This window comes from Balaenoptera borealis, assembly GCF_965194805.1.
Source record: "Balaenoptera borealis genome assembly, chromosome: 16".
Taxonomy (NCBI): Eukaryota; Metazoa; Chordata; class Mammalia; order Artiodactyla; family Balaenopteridae; genus Balaenoptera; species Balaenoptera borealis.
The window spans coordinates 57,331,743-57,349,078 of NC_138872.1; the positions used below are offsets into that span (position 1 = coordinate 57,331,743).

Consider the following 17,336-nt stretch of genomic DNA (forward strand, 5'->3'; position numbering starts at 1 on the left):
GGTTTAGGATTAGAGTTACGGTTAGGGTTAGTGTTAGGTTTAGGGTACAGATTAGGGTAAGGGTATGGGTGAGGGTTAGGTTTAGGGTTAGGGTACGGCTGAGGTTACGGGTTGGGGTTTGGCTTAGGGTATGGTTTAGGTTTAGGGTTAGAGTTAGTGTTAGTGTTAGGGTAAGGATTAGGGTACGGATTATGGTTAGTGTATGGTTTAGGGTTAGGGTAGTGGTTAGTGTTAGGGTTAGGTTTATGGTACAGCTTAGGGTATGGGTAAGGGTACGTCTTAGGGTATGGGTTAGAGTTACGGTTAGTGTTAGGGTAAGGTTTAGGGTACGGATTAAGTTTAGGGGACGGGTTAGGGTTAGGGTGGGGGTTACGGTTAGGGTTACGGTTAGGGTATCGCTTAGGGTATGGGTTAGGATTAGGGTTAGGTTTAGGGCTATGGTTAGGGTACGGCTTAGGTTACAAGTTAGTGTAAGGGTTAGGTAATGGGTTCGGTCTAGGTTCAGGGTTACGGTACAGCTTAGGGTACGGGTTGGGGCACTGGTTAGGTTATGGGCTAGGGTTAGGGTCAGGATTAGGTTTAGGGTTAAGGCAAGGTTAGGGTATGGATTAGGTTTAGGGTACGGGTTAGGGATAGGGTAGGGGTAGGGTTAGGATTAGTGTCAGGGTTTGGGAGCAGATTAGGGTATGGGTAAGGGTACGACTTAGGGTATGGGTTAGGGTTAGGGTTAGGGTACGGCTTAGGGTACGTGTTAGGGTACTGCTAACAGTAGAGGTTAGGTTTAGTGTTAGAGTTACGGTTAGGGTTAGGGTTAGGTTACGGATACGGATTAGGGTTTTGGGTATGGGTGAGGGTTAGGGTAGGGGTTATGGTTAGGGTTGGGTTAAGGTTAGGGTTAGGGTTAGGGCTAGGTTTAGTTTACGGGTTAGGTTACGAGTAAGTGTAAGGCTTAGTGTATGGGTTAGTGTTAGGGTTAGGGTTAGGGTATGGCTTAGGGTACAGGTTGGGGTACAGCTTAGGGTATGGTTTAGGGTTAGGGTTAGGGTTAGGGTAAGGATTAGGGTACGGATTAGAGTTAGGGTACGGGTTTGGGTTAGGGTATTCATTAGGGTTAGGGTTAGGGTTAGGTTTATGGTCAGCTTAGGTTATGGGTAAGGGAATGACTTACGGTATGGGTTAGAATTATGGTTAGGGTTAGGATAAGGTTTAGGGTACGGATTAAGTTTAGGAGATGGGTTATGGTTAGGGTGGGGGATTACGGTTAGGGTTAGGGTTCGGGTATCGCTTAGGGTATGGGTTAGGGTTAGGGTTAGGTTTAAGGCTAGGGTTAGGGTACAGATTAGGTTACAAGTTAGTGTAAGGGTTAGGTAATGGGTTAGGTCTAGGTTTAGGGTTCCGGTATGGCTTAGGGCAATGGTTGGGGTACTGCTTAGTTTATGGGTTAGAGTTAGGGTTAGGATTCGGGTTAGGGTTAGGGCTATGATTAGGGTACGGATTAGGTTTAGGGTACGGGTTAGGGTTAGGGTAGGGGTTCGTTTAGGGTTAGGGTTAAGGTTAGGGAACAGATTAGGGTATGGGTAAGGGTACGACTTAGGGTATGGGTTAGGGTTAGGTTACGGCTTAGGGTATGTGTTAGGGTACGGCTAAGGGTACATGTTATGTTTAGGGTTAGAGTTATGGTTATGGTTAGGGATAGGGTACGGCTTAGGGTTATGGTTATGGTTAGGGTTAGGGTTAGGGCTAGGTTTAGGGTATGGCTTAGGTTATGAGTAAGTGGAAGGCTTAGTGTGTTGTTTAGGGTTAGGGTTAGGGTTATGGTACGGCTTAGGGTATGGATTGGGGTACTACTTAGGGTATTTAGGGTTAGGGTTAGAGTTAGGGTTAGGGTTAGGGTAAGATTGAGGGTACGGATTAAGTTTAGGGGACAGGTTACTGTTATGGTGGGGATTACGGTTATGGTTAGGGTTAGGGTTAGAGTTAGGGCTAGGGTTAGGGTTAGGGCATGGCTTAGGGTATGGTATAGTGTACAGCTTAGGGTATGGGTTAGAGTTAGGGTTAGGATTAAAGTAAGGTTTATGGTACGGATTAGGTTTAGGGGATGGGTTACGGTCAGGATGGGGGTTAGGGTTAGGGTTATGGTTAGGGTACGGCTTAGGGTATGGGTTACGGTTAGGGTTAGATTTAGGGTTAGGGTTAGGGTTAGGGCTAGGGGTTCGGTATGGCTTAGGTTAGAAGTTAGTGTAAGGTTTAGGTAATGGGTTAGGTCTAGGTTTAGTGTTACGGTACGGCTTAGGGTACAGGTTGGGGTATGGCTTAGGTTAAAGGTTAGGGTTAGTGCAAGGATTAGGGTATGTATTAGGTTTAGGGTACAGGTTAGGGTTAGGGTGGGGTAGGGAACGGATTAGGGTATGGGTTAGGGTATGACTTAGGGTATGGGTTAGGGTTAGGGTATGGCTTAGGGTACGTGCTAGGGCATGGCTAAGGGTACAGGTCAGGTTTAAGGTTAGAGTTACGGTTAGGGTTAAGGTTAGGTTTAGAGTATGGATTAGGGTTAGGGTATGGGTGAGTGTTAGGGTAGGGGTTAGGGTTAGGGTTAGGGTTAAGGTTAGGGTTAGGGTTAGGGTTAGGGTTACAGTACAGCTTAGGGTAAGGTTTGGGGTATGGCTTACGCTATTGTTTATGGTTAGGGTTAGAGTTAGGGTTGGGGTTAGGGTAAGGATTAGGGTTCGGATTAGGGTTAGGGTACGGGTTAGGGTTAGAGTAGTGGTTAGGGTTAGGGTTAATTTTATAGTACAGCTTAGGGTATGGGTAAGGGTATGGCTTAGGGTATGGGTTAGGGTTAGGGTATGGCTTAGGGTACGTGTTAGGGTACGGCTAAGAGTACAGGTTAGGTTTAGGGTTAGAGTTACGGTTAGGGTTAGTGTTAGGTTTAGGGTACGGATTAGGGTTAGGTTATGGCTGAGGGTTAGGGTAGGGGTTAGGTTTAGGGTTAGGGTTAAGGTTAGGGTTAGGGTTCGGGCTAGGTTTAGGGTACGGTTGAGGTTACGAGTAAGTGTAAGACTTAGTGTATGGGGTAGTGTTAGTGTGAAGGTTAGGGTACAGCTTAGGGTACAGGTTGGGCTATGGCTTAGGTTATGGGTTAGGGTTAGGGTTAGGGCAAGGATTAGGGTACGGATTAGGTTTAGGGTATGAGTTAGGGTTAGGGAGGGGTACGGGTAGGGTTAGGGTTAGGTTTGGGGAATGGATGAGCGTATGGGTAAGGGTATGACTTAGGATATGGGTTAGGGTTAGGGTACCGCTTAGGGTACGGGTTGGGGTACGGCTTAGGCTTAACCTTCAAGTAAGGGTAAGGGTTAGGTAATGTGTTAGGTCTAGGTTTAGGGTTATGGTATGGCTTAGGGTACGGGTTGGGTTATGGCATAGGTTATGGGTTAGGGTTAGTGTTAGGGTTAGGATTAGGGTTAGGGTTAGGGCAAGGATTAGGGTATGGATTAAGTTTAGGGTACGGGTTAGGGTTAGGGTAGGGGTATGGTTAGGGTTAGGGTTAGGGAATGGATTATGGTATGGGTAAGAGTACGACTTCACGTACGGGTTAGGGTTAGGGTACGGCTTAGGGTACATGTTAGGGTATGGCTAATGGTACAGGTTAGGTTTGGATTAGAGTTACAGTTAGGGTTAGTGTTAGGTTTAGGGTACGGATTAGGGTTAGGGTATGGGTGAGGGTTAGGGTAGGGTTTCGGGTACAGCTTAGGGTATGGTTTAGGGTTAGGGTAAGGATTAGGGTACGGATTAGGGTTAGGGTATGGGTTATGGTAAGGTAGTGGTTAGGGTTAGGGTTAGGGTTAGGTTTATGGTACAGGTTAGGGTATGGGTAAGGGTACATCTTAGGGTATGGGTTAGAGTTACGGTTAAGGTTAGGGTAAGGTTTAGGGTACGGATAAAGTTTAGGGTACGGGTTACTGTTAGGGTGGGGGTTACGTTTAGGGTTACGGTTAGGGTATCGCTTAGGGTATGGGTTAGGGTTAGGGTTAGGTTTAGGACTAGCGTTAGGGTACGGCTTAGGTTACAAATTAGTGCAAGTGTCAGGTAATGGGTTAGGTCTAGGTTTAAGGTTACGGTACGGCTGAGGGTATGGGTTGGGGTACGGCTTAGTTTATGGGTTAGGGTAAGGGTTAGGTTTAGGGTATGGATTAGGGTTAGGGTAGGGGTTCCTTTTGGGTTAGAGTTAGGGTTAGGGGACGCATTAGGGTATGGGTAAGGGTACGCCTTAGGGTATGGGTTAGGTTTGGGTATGGCTTAGGGTACGTGTTACGGTACGCCTAAGCGTGCAGGTTAGGTTTAAGGTTAGAGTTACGGTTAGGGTTAGTGTTAGGTTTAGGGTACGGATGAGTGTTAGGGTATGGCTGAGGGTTAGGGTAGGGGTTAGGGTTATGGTTAGGGTTAATGTTAGGGTTAGGGTTAGTGCTAGGTTTAGGGTTAGGGTTAGGGTTAGGGTTAGGTTTAGGGTTAGGGTTAGGATTACAGTACGGCTTAGGGTAAGGTTTGGGGTATGGCTTACGGTATTGTTTATGGTTAGGGTTAGATTTAGGGTTGGCGTTAGGGTAAGGATTAGGGTACGGATTAGGGTTAGGGTACGGGTTAGGGTTAGAGTAGTGGTTAGGGTTAGGGTTAATTTTATAGTACAGCTTAGGGTATGGGTAAGGGTATGGCTTAGGGTATGGGTTAGGGTTAGGGTATGGCTTAGGGTACGTGTTAGGGTACGGCTAAGAGTACAGGTTAGGTTTAGGGTTAGAGTTACGGTTAGGGTTAGTGTTAGGTTTAGGGTACGGATTAGGGTTAGGTTATGGCTGAGGGTTAGGGTAGGGGTTAGGTTTAGGGTTAGGGTTAAGGTTAGGGTTAGGGTTCGGGCTAGGTTTAGGGTACGGTTGAGGTTACGAGTAAGTGTAAGACTTAGTGTATGGGGTAGTGTTAGTGTGAAGGTTAGGGTACAGCTTAGGGTACAGGTTGGGCTATGGCTTAGGTTATGGGTTAGGGTTAGGGTTAGGATTCGGGTTAGGGTTAGGGCAAGGATTAGGGTACGGATTAGGTTTAGGGTATGAGTTAGGGTTAGGGAGGGGTACGGGTAGGGTTAGGGTTAGGTTTGGGGAATGGATGAGCGTATGGGTAAGGGTATGACTTAGGATATGGGTTAGGGTTAGGGTACCGCTTAGGGTACGGGTTGGGGTACGGCTTAGGCTTAGGGTTAGGGTTAGGGGTAGGGGTAGGGTTAGGGTTAGGGCTAGGGTATGGGTTAGTGTTAGGGTATGGGTTAGGGTTAATGTACAGCTTAGGGTACGGCTTAGGGTACCAGTTAGGTTTAGGGTTAGAGTTACGGTTAGGGTTAGGGTTAGTGTTAGGATACAGATTAGTATTAGGGTATGGGTGTGGGTTAGATTAGGTGTTAGTGTTAGTGTTAGGCTTAGGGTTAGGGTTAGGGCTACAGTTAGGGTACGGCTTAGGTTACGAGTAAGGGTACGGCTTAGGGTATGGTTAGGGTTACGGTTAGAGTTAAGGTTAGGGTTAGGGTAAGGATTAGGGTACAGATTAGGGTTAGGGTACGGGTTCGGGTTAGGGTATGGGTTTCGGTTGGGGTTAGGGTTAGGTTTAGGGTACGGATTAGTGTTAGTTTATGGGTTATGGTTAAGGTAGGGTTTAGGGTTAGGTTTAGGGTTAGGGTCAGGGTTAGGGTTAGAGCTAGAATTAGGATACAGCTTAGGTTATTAGTAAGGGTACCGCTTAGGTTATGTGTTAGGGTTAGGGTTAGTGTTAGGGTACAGATTAGGGTACGGGTTGAGGTACGGCTTAGGGTATGGGTTAGGGTTAGTGTTAGAGATAGGGTTAGGGTAAGTATTAGGGTTAGCATTCAGGTCAGGGTTAGGGTAGGGGTTAGGGTTATGTTTAGGTTACGGCTTAGGGTATGGGTTAGAGTTAGGTCAAGGTTTAGGGTACGGATTAGGTTTAGGGGATGGGTTACCATCAGGGTAAGTGTTAGGGTTATGGTTAGGGTTAGGGTTAGGGTACGGATTAGGGTTAGGGTATGGGTTAGGGTTAGGGTAGGGGTTAGGGTTAGGGTTAGGGTTAGGGTTAAGTTTAGGGTTAGGGTTAGGGCTAGGTTTAGGGTAAGGCTTATGTTACTAGTAAGTGTAAGGTTTATGGTATGGGTTAAGGTTAGGGTTAGGGTTAGGGTTAGGTTTAGGGTACGGCTAAGGTTTAGGGTTAGGGTTAGGTTTAGGGTACGGCTAAGGGTACGGGTTAGGGTACAGCTTAGGGTATGGGTTAGGGTTAGGGTTAGGTTTAGTGTACAGCTTATGGTATGGGTTAGTGTATGGCTTATGGTATGGGTTAGGTTTAGGGTTAGGGTTAGGTTTAGGGTACGGGTTATGGTTAGGGTTAGGGTTAGGGTTAGGGTTAGGGTTCGGGTTAGGGTACAGGTATGGGTTAGGGTTAGGGTATGTGTTAGGGTTAGGTTTAGGGTCCGGGTCAGGGTTAGGATTAGGGTTAGGTTTAGGGTTATGGCCTGGAGAATTGGAGATGTCGTGTGTGAGCATGCAGCAGGCCCCTGACCCACGGGTGCTGTGTTCTGCACTGCTGGGTATGTCCAGACAGGTGTGAGTTCTCAGGCAAGGCAGCCTCATCGTGACTCAGTGCTCTTGAAGGAGACCCGGGAAAATGTGGACCTTCCGTGAGCCCTCTGCCGCTCTGTATTGATTAGATTTGGTTCGCCAGATGTTCCCAAGATAAAAGGAGCTGATGATGAGCCATATGATCAAAGTGCCTTTGTAAGATCTGAAGCCTCACGGAGTATCGTCAGCTGAAAAAGAGAAATTCTGAGTTGGAGAGAGAAAAAAAAAAGATCACAAAGGCTGGGAGCAGAATGAAAGTGGCCATCTGCATTCTGACTCTCCAACAAGAGTCCCCATTCCTGTTCTGGGGGGAGTGCCTACATAGGATGGGGGCGCATTGCAGGGAGAAGGCATTGGACCAGCCTATCCTGGTTCACCCAGAAAGAAGCCAACACTCAGAGAGGTCACCCAAAGTCTCACAGTTGTGGGCCAGTCCCAGGTCTACTACAGTCCAGAGCCCAGACTCTCAACCCATGTCTCCCTTAAGCTGCCCAGCGTCCCTCCTGGGCCCAATTCGGTGCTTTTCTCCCTCTCCCAGCCTATTCCCCATCTACCAAGTCCAGCATTTCAAACCACAATGTGTTCTAGGAAGTTCTTACTCAATACAGCCATGACCCCCAGAGTACTCTCAGGAACAAACAAGAAATCATCTCTATGAGAGGAACCATGGGCATCCATCAAGTCACCACTTTCCTGAGTGTCGAGACCACGATTGTCCACCTGCATAGTGGATTTCAAGGCACTCGGAGAAACAGGTAACTACAGCTCAGCTGGAGAGGTTCCTGGGGCTACAGATTGGGGGCGGGGTAGTTTGCAGGGGATATATTGGATATAAATCTCTGTACTTAACATTCAATTTTGCTATGAACCTAAAACTGCTCTAAAAAATAAAGTTTATTAATTTTTTCATGTTTTAAGAAAAGAAGGACAGAACAGGAGGGAAAGAAAAGAAAAGGGAAGGAAAGGATGTTGGGCACATGACTTAACCTGTCTGACCTCATCTATAAAATGGGAACAATACTTCACTCATAGGGTTGTTGTGGGAACTAAAAGCGATAAAACATATGAGATGCCTGGCACAGCCTCCATTCGTCCAGGAATTACTAAACAGGACATGGCTTCGCATTCCGGAGTTACTGTCCCTTATTCAGCTAGCAAAGATCAATCCCTGCCCAAGCTTGAAGAAAAGAGACATATTTTAAATAAAATTGAATAGAAATCAGAGGGGAGACCCAAAGAAGCTGTTGGGCAGAGACAGTTGAAAAGCAGCTTAAAAATAATTTTAAAAATAAATAAATCAATCAAAGTAGCTAATCCTTCCCTGGGGAGATGGTGCATTAGCCTCCCCTGTGCCTCCCCCCACACTGCTTCTGCTATTCAGAGGATGTACCCCACTATCTGGATCCTGGTGACTCCACTGCTACCCTACAATAAGTGCTCAGATGCAGCAATCGGACACCTTGCTAGGAGACAGCCATAATAAGAAGAGGGAGGGAGCCTCACCAGGAAGAGAAGATGCCATTCAAAGTCTTCCACCAGCATCCTGGGTCCTGGGGTAATCTGGGAAGAAGGAAAACAGAGCAGGCTTGTGACACTTGGAAATATTCATTATTCTCCCAAAGCCAGACACAGGAAAGAACAGGGTGACTTCTTAAGCTCATCTCAAAATAGAACATTTTGATCCTGGTCTAAGTGTTTCAGCAAAACCTCTTCTGCCCACCATGCACAGCGAGTGGGTGGGGTGTCAAGGGCCAGCTTCTCTGAAGTTACATCTTCCCCATGACATCTGGGGCAGTAGCGCCTCCAGAGGCACTCCGAAGGTCTCCAGCCTCTCGTTCTTTCTGCAAAGAGTCCCCTATCACAGGTGCTCAGGGTAACAGTGAACCAGGCAGGCAAGGCCCTGCTGTCATGCATCTTACATGCTAGTGCAAGAGACAGATGATAAACACGGAGAAATTAAATAACAGGTCGTTCTGGAGAGCCACGGGCCTAGGAAGAAAATAAAACAGGTGTGTGATAGAGATCCTTGCACAGATGGTAGGGGGCAACACAGGATGGGGCAGTGGGGAGAAGGCCTATCTGAGCAGGGAGCATTTAGACTGTGAACTTCAGAAGGAGCTGATCGTGGAGGTGGAAACCGGGCTGGGCACTGGCCTTCGGAGCCCAGGGGACACTAGAGCCTTGAGGCACCAACCAGCTGAGACCACCCGTTAGCTTCCTAACTGGGTACCACAAACTAGGGGGCTTCAACAACAGCAATTTCTTCTCTCACAGTTCTGGACAGCAGAGGTCTAAGATCAAGATGTCAGAAGGGTTGATTCCTGCAAGAGACTCTGAGGGACGATCTGTCCCCTGCCTCTCTCCCGGCTCCTGGTGTGGCCAGCAATCTTTGGTGTCCCCTGGCTTGTAGACTGGTCACTCCAATCTCTGCCTCTGTCTTCAATCACCTTCTTCTCTCTGCATCCTCTCCTCTTTTTATTTATTTATTTTGGTTGCATCAGGTCTTAGTTGCAGGCTCATGGGATCTTCGTTGAGGCATGTGGGATCTTTTCGTTGTGGTGCGCAGGCTTTCGTTGTGGCACTCAGGCTTCTCTCTAGTTGTGGCCTGCGGGTTTTCTCTCTCTGGTTGTGGCGCAAAGGCTCCAGAGCGCGTGGGCTCTGTAGTTTTGTGGCACACGGGCTTAGTTGTCCCGCAGCATGTGGGATCTTAGTTCCTTGACCAGGGATCAAACCTGTGCCCCTGCATTGGAAGGCGGATTCTTTACCACTGGGCCACCAGGGAAGTCCTCTTTTTGTAAGGACACTTGTCATTGGATTCAGGGTCCACCCTAAATCCAAGATGATTACGTCTACAGAGACCGTATTTCCAAATAAGGTCACATTCGGAGGTTTCAGGTGGATATGAATTTTTGGAGGATGCTTTTCAGATCACTACAGACCCTAAATTGTGTGATTTTAACACAATTAAAAGGGCGTCTGCAGTTCTGTGAGGGCCACAGCAGGCTGTGGGAGATATGAGAATTGGCTGGGTTATCCTTAAACAATTCATAAGAACAGCAGCAGAGATACTTCACCGAGTCCCTTTTTTCCACGCATCCAGGCCCAACATCTAATAGGCAGCACCAGAGGCTTTCTCTAGGGTCACTCTGCTCACCCACGGCCAACCAGAAAAGCCAAGAAATTAGCAGCCCTAACCAATGACTGTGGGATTTGGTGTATAAATGCCCCAGCACCCTCACCCTTTGGGTGAGACAACTCAGAGGCATGTGTTTTACACTGGTTCCAAGAGTTTCCCAATAAGACTAACCTCCAGGAAACTGAAACCTTCACACTCAGCTGGAGTTGGAATATAAAATTATGCAGCCACTTTGGAAAACAGTTTGACTGTTCCTTAAAAGATTAAACATAGTCACCAAAAGACCCAGCAATTCCATTCCTAGGTAGGTAGCCAAGAGACATGAAAATGTATGTCCACACAAAAACTTTACATGAACGTTCATAGCACCATTATTTATAACAGCCAAAAAGTAGAAACAACCCAAATGTCCATCCACTAATGAATGAATAAATAAATGTGGTCTCTCCATACCATGGAATGGTATTTTGCCATTAAAAAGGAATAAAGTACTTATAATAACTACAAATGGAGTATAACCTTTAAAAATTGTGAATCACTATACCATACACTTATAACATATAAAATTGTACATCAACTATACTTCAATTAAAAAAGTATTCTCAGCCACAGACATATGTTTAATCAGATTGGAGTTTACCAACTCATGTTTTAAAAAATTACACTGGCAACTTAGAATAAATTAATTTGACAATTGATAAGACATCTCAAAAAAAAAAAAGGAATGAAGTACTAATACATGCTACAACATGGGTAAACCTTGAAAACATGCTCAGTGAAAGAAACCAAACACAAAAGAGTGCATTTTGTAGGATTCCATTTATATGAAATACCCCAAAGAGGCAAATCCACAGACAGAAAGTGGTTTGGCATTTGCCATGGGAGAGGGCAATGGGGAGTGAAACGAAACAGGACACTATGGTCCTTCCCCCACCCCCATATCCTCCTGCCTTTTGTCTGTGGAAAAACTGTAGCCAAAGAATAAGTTTAATCAGAGAAGTGAGAGAATGTAGAAGCAAAGAAAAGCAGTCAAACAGGACAAAACGATAATAGTTTAGTCAGTAAGCGAAGTCAGTAAGCCCTTAGTTCCCTCTCAAGGTCTATAGATAATATTCTGAGCCATATCCTGTGAGCTGTCTTATAGATACTGAAACCCGCATCAAGTGGAAGAAGTTAACTACATGATGACCAGGCTGTAGCCATGATACAAGCTGCCACAATTCCGAGAATTGGCCTCAAGGAAATGGGAACAAACCGACCCGGGAACTGAAGGTTAACTGTACCTAAAACAATCAATATGGTGCTGGTCAGACCACCAATGACCAATTTCAAGATGACTGTCAGAGCTGACTGTGCTGTTTCTGCCCATAGCCCCCTCCCTCTGCCTATAAAAGCTCTTGCCCCCTGGTTGTCAGTGGGGGGAGTCGGCCTTTGGACAGGAGTCCGCCCCACCCCCATTGCTGACATCCAAAATAAAGCAAACTTTACTTTCCACCAACTTTGCCTCTTTATTGGCTTTTGAGCAGCGAGCAGCGGGACCCCACTTTCAGTTACAGGAGGATGCTGATGGGCACAGTGTTTGTTTTGGGGGTGATGAACATATTCTGGAATTAGGCAGTGGTGATGGCTGTACAATGTTGTGAATATACGAAATCCACCCATTTGTACACTTTAAAATAGTGAATTTGACAGTATGTAGATTATATCTTAGTTCATTCAGTCTGCTATAACCGTATACTACAGCCTGGGCAGCTTATAAACAAGAGAAATTTATTTCTCACAGTTCTGGAGGCTGGAAGTCTGCGATGAGGGCGGCAGTGTGGTCAGGTCAGTGTGGCCTGTGTGACTATCTTGTACCTCAACTGTCTTTTTCCCAAGGGTTTAACATCCATTGATGATTCTTATCTGGATCAGTCAGCATTAAGGTGACTTTAAAGAGTGATTTTCTATTTCTATTCATCCTTCCTTCTACAGTTTCTCACTGCAGTTTTCTATCCACCACCCTTTTAAAAAGTCTTTTAGTATCATTATGAACTCATGGATTTTTTAACTGAAATAAAATTCACCATTCTGAAGTGAACAATTCAGTGGCATTTAGTACATTTACAGTGTTGTACAACCACCCCCCCATCTAGTTTCAAGCCATTTTCATCACTCCCAAAGGAGACCCCGCACCCATTAAGCAGTCACTCCCCATTTTTCCCTCTCCCCAGCCCCTGGCAACCACTAGTCTGCTTATCATGTCTATGGATTTGCCTTTTCTGGATGTTTCATTATACGTGGAATCATGCAGTACGTGTGTGGTCTTTTGTGTCTGGCACATTTCACTGAGCCTCATATTTTCAATGTCCATCCATGCTGTAACATGTATCAATACTCCTTCCATTTTAAGGCTGGCTAATTTCCCCTGTATGGATAGACCACATTTTATTTATCCATTTTTCAGTTGATGGACATTAGGTTGTTTCTTTTTGCTACTATGAATAGTGATTTATGAACATTCGTGTACAAGCACTGTCCTGAATGTTTGTGTCACCCCAAGAGGGCCTTCACCACAACCTGACCACGCTGGTACCCTGAACGCAGACTTCCAGCCTCCAGAACTGTGAGCATTTCTGTTGTTTATAAACCACCTACTCTATGGTATGCTGTATAGCAGTTTCAATGGACTAAGACACATTTGTTTTGAGTACCTGTTTACATAGATTGCTTTTATTCAATGTGTCATGTTTGATTCTTGCCAATAAATATTCATTTAAAGGCTCATATTGTCCCACATTTGACCAGTGTAAGCCCCTGTGCACTTTCATTTTTAAATAAATTTCTAACCATAGAAGTGATATATGTTGCAGCCCTTTAAAAATTAAAACAAAGTCCTCTCAAACCTATCTTCATCCCAGCCCCTATCCTGAGAAGGCATCTTTCCAGATTTTTTCTGTGTATTTACATAATGTGCACATATCCTGAGAAAACATATAATTTTTTGTGTTTTCTGTTACTTAACTAATATTATACAGTATGTATGGCATCGTAACTGGCTTTTTAAATTTTTTTATTTTAATTTTACTGGAGTAGAGTTGATTTACAATGTTGTGTTCGTTTCAGGTGTACAGCCAAGTGATTCAGTTATACATATACATATATTCATTCTTTTTTAGATTCTTTTCTCATATAGGTTATCACAGAATATTGAGTAGAGTTCCCTGTGCTATACAGTAGGTCCTTGTTGGTTATCTGTCTTACATATAGTTGTGTGTGTGTGTTCATCCCAAGCTCCAGATTTATGTAACTGGCTTTTTAAATTATTTATTTATTTATTTATTTTACTTTTTTGTTTTATTTTTATTACACAGTACAAAATACACTGCATGCTACACAATACACTGCATAACCTTCTAGCAGCGGTAGATGAGCATAACTGAGTTATTTTTCATCAATCAGGAAAATGCTTCCTTAGTCAATGTTCTCCAAACCCTTTGGCACATAGTAACGATCAGCTCCAGAGATGCGCCTATCTCTTTCCACCAAGTTCCACTGATATGAATAATGGGCAACCCTTTTTTCCTTGCCCCCATTAGTGAACCTGTGGATGCGTGCAGTGGCCATTCCCAGGATGAACAAGCATGCGGCCATGACAGCAACCTCGGGGAGAATCTCGAACCACATCGTGACACCATCACAAAGGCCAAACACTTCCTTCCAGGCCCCTTGAAGGTGACCTGGCTTAACTGGCTTTTTTAAAATCTAACAATATGACTTGGTAAAATTAGTGAAATTGGTGCGTTCTTTAAAATGCAAGAGATATGCTCAGATCAGTTCAAGAAGTGCAGGAAAGTCGTGCCTGGAACTTTCCACATTCTATTTCACTCATTCTCACAACAACGCTTCAAGGTAGGTATTATTATCAGTACTCGAGAAATTAGAAAATTAAGTTTCAAAAAGGTAAAGTAACTTGCCCAAGTACCTAGCATGTGAAAAGCTCTCCATAATCACGCATCAAATGAGTGATTATGATTACTGAGTGGCCGAGCTGGGATTTGAACCCACATCCATTGCACGCGAGGGTCAGCTTGGTTTCTCTCTATGCAGTACCAGGAACCAGAAAGGCAATCACTGTGCATTTGTAGCAGCTGCTGTTAGAGGCTGGTGAGATGCGGGGGTGGGGGAGGTGTAGAATTATAATCACCTGCTCTCAGCAGATCCAGGGGAAGAGCTTTCTCTCCAGGAGAACAAAATCTTCCAGGGCCGGTTGGGAAAACGCATCAAGCATTTAGTAAATGCATGACCTTTGGAAACGGGTCTGCTCTGAATACCCGGGCTAATAATGATCACCTGATAGCAATTTCCTGCAAGCTGGTTTCTTATCACACATCTGGCAGGCCATCCGCTTTCCTCTGTTGCATACATGATTTGTCATTAGCCCAGGCAGTGGGGGTGATGTACACTCCAGCATATGGGACTTAGCGCAGTAACCCTTGCATCGCCAAGCCTGGGGGGAGACTCTCAAAAGAAAAGACGTGCCTGGGATGCTAGAAACGGCTTTTCACTCTAAGGCCCCATTCAACGCTGGGACATTTCAGAGACCTGAGTCTGCATCCCAGCTCTACCACTCAGCAGCTGGCATTTTGAGCAAAGCACCTCACCTGTCTGAGCCTCAGGGGTGGTTGTGTATGTAACTGAGACTCAGGAAAGCGGGGGGCCCTCTCCCCCTAATCTGCAAAGCTCTGTGAAGAAGGGCAGCTTTCCTTCCCCCTTATTCTGAGCATCTACTGCTGTGTTGCAAACTACCCCCAAATTTAGTGGCATAGACCATAATAACACTTTTGTTATGTTTATGGATTCTGTGGGCCAGGAATTCGGACGGAGCACAGCAGGGCTGGCTTGTCTCTGCACTACGATGTCTGGGAGTCTCAGCCAGGAGGACCTCCCAAAGCTGAGATGACTCACACAGCTGGGGGCTGAAAAACTAGGTCTGGAACATCTGTTCTAAGATATTTTCTATTATGGGTCAAATTATGTTCCCCCAAAAGATGTGTTCAAGTCCCAAACCTGTGAATGTGACCTTATTTGGAAATAGGGTCTTTGCAGGGTAAATAAGTGAAGATGAGGTCATACTGGTTTAGGTGGGCCCTAATCCAATGAATGGTGTCCTTAGAAGAGAAGGCGATTTGGACATAGACACAGAGGGAAGATGGCCATGTGAAGATGGAGGCAAATGTGTCACTGGAGTGACTCATCTACAAGTTAGGGGTCACCGGGAGTCACCAGAAGCTAGGAGAAAGGCAAGAAAGGTATTACAGGCTGCATGTGTCCCCCCAAATTCATATATGGAAGCCCTAACCCCTAGTGTGGCTGTATTTGGAAATGGGGCCTCTAAGAAAGTCATTAAGGTTAACTGAGGTCATAAGGATGGGGCCCTGATCTGATAGGTTTAGTGTCCTTATAAGAGACACTAGAGAGCTTGCTCCCTCTCTATTCATGTACTCAGAGAAGAGGCCGTGTGAGGACACAGTGAGAAGGTGGCTGTCTGCAACCCAAGGGGCGATCCCCTCACCACAACCTGGCCATGCTGGCACCTTGATCTCGGACTTCCAGCCTCCATAACTGTGAGAAAATAAATTTCAGTTGTTTAAGCCATTCAAACTATGATATTTTGTTACAGCAGCTCAAGCTAATACAGAAGGATCCTTCCTGAGCGCCTTTGGAGAGAACCCAGCCCTGATGACACCTTGATTTTGAACTTCTGGCCTCCAGGACTGTGAGAAAATAAATTCATTTTGTTTTAAGCCACCAAACTTGTGGTAATTTGTTACAGCAGCCATAAGAACCTTAATACAGTTCCATCATTCACATTTGCAGGGCCTGGCCGAATGGTGAACAATGGTCTCCACCTGCCCGCCCCCTCCAACATGTCTGGGGCGTTTACCACCTGAATGAACTAGTATAAGCAATAATATAGTTGACCTGTGAACAACGCAGGGGTTAGGGACACTGACCCTCTGCAGAATTGAAAATCCAAATATAGGACCTACTGTATAGCACAGGGAACTCTGCTCAATATTCTATAATAACCTAAATGGGAAAATAATTTGAAAAAGAAAATCCAAATATAACTTTACAGCCTGCAGATTCAACAAACCGCAGATTGTATAGTACCATAGTACCTATTTAGTGGAAAAAATCCTCCTATAAATTGACCCATGATGCGCAATTCAAACCCATGTTGTTCAAGGGTCAACTGCAATAGTTTATAGGTGCTCTTGTCATTTCTTGAGTGCTCACAGTATGCCAAAGATGATGCTAACTGCTTTACAAGCATTATTCTCTTTTCCTTTGTGGATATGGAGAAATCCAGCCTAAGCTGCTGATGGGAACCAGCAGCTGCTCCTGCCTCCAAGGCACTCACAACCTGGTGGGGGAGTCACAGGTGCTCTGATGGAGACAGTAGAGAGGACTGGGGGCGCCCAGAGACTCATTGTCGTGAGCTGGAGGAGGGGGAATCAGGGAAGGCTTCCTGGAGGAGGTGACCCCCAAGTAGGTTTGCCACTCTGCCATAACTTAGTGTAGGGCCCTCATAGCACATCTGTTTGGGGCCCCATGAATGATGGAAGGGACAAAGTATCAGGAACCAAAGACTCCTCAGTTTCCTGCTTAAGCGAGGGTCCCAGAAACTGCTCCGTAACACTTCCCCTTACATCCCATTGGCTTAATCCCTTTAGTTTAACCCCATGTCCTTGCTATTGCAAGGAAGGCTGGGAAATAGTTTTTAATTTGACTGAGGTGTGTGCCCAGCAAAAATATTATACAACTATAGGAGGAGAGGAGAATGGATACTGTCCATGCCTCAGGGAGGAAAGGTTAACAGGGTCCAAGTGGAGAGTTTGAACTTGACGCTGAGGATGATAGGCAGCCTGGGATGACGTGAATTACCTCAACATCTCAGTGAGGAGCTGCCCAGACCCCCAGCAGCTCTCTGTCCAGCTCCCTAACACATCCGGGCAGCCCAAAGATGGGCAGTGACATCACGTCTGCTTTTGTCCACCCTCTCTGCACACCCCGTGAGCACACATTCCTCTTTCTTCTTTCATTCGACAAATTGAACTTTTTGAGCAGCTCCTATGCACCAGGGAGTGCCTCGGTGGGGAGAGGTGGCTTTTTTTTTTTTGGCCAGGGCGTGGGGATTGCGGGATCTTCGTTCCCTGACCAGGGATCGAACCTGGGCCCCCAGCAGTGGAAGCGCAGAGTCCAAACCACTAGACCACCAGGGAATTCCCTGAGAAGTGGTTATTTTAAATAGGATGGTCTGGGAAGATCTCACTGAGAAGAGGATGATGCCTGAGCACAGGCCAGAAGGAGGTGAGGGAATGGAACAAGGCAGGTGGGTGTCCTGGAGAGAAGCCTCCCGGGTGAATAGGAGGGAGCAGAGTCGGGTATGAGATGGGGAGGGGATGACTGTGAGAATACTGAATTCCTTCTGTCCAAGGTGGGGGCCTCCGAGGGTTTGAACAGAGGAAGGACGTAATCTGACTTTTGTTTTT

General features: G+C 45.8%; 1 pseudogene across 1 annotated transcript; it reads right to left on the minus strand.

Moving 5' to 3' along the window:
• Nucleotides 1–11,250: 11,250 nt before the first annotated feature.
• Nucleotides 11,251–16,963, minus strand: LOC309613660 (NADH dehydrogenase [ubiquinone] 1 alpha subcomplex subunit 1 pseudogene; annotated as a pseudogene). The gene has a single exon. The product of its transcript is annotated as an NADH dehydrogenase [ubiquinone] 1 alpha subcomplex subunit 1 pseudogene (transcript).
• Nucleotides 16,964–17,336: the final 373 nt, after the last annotated feature.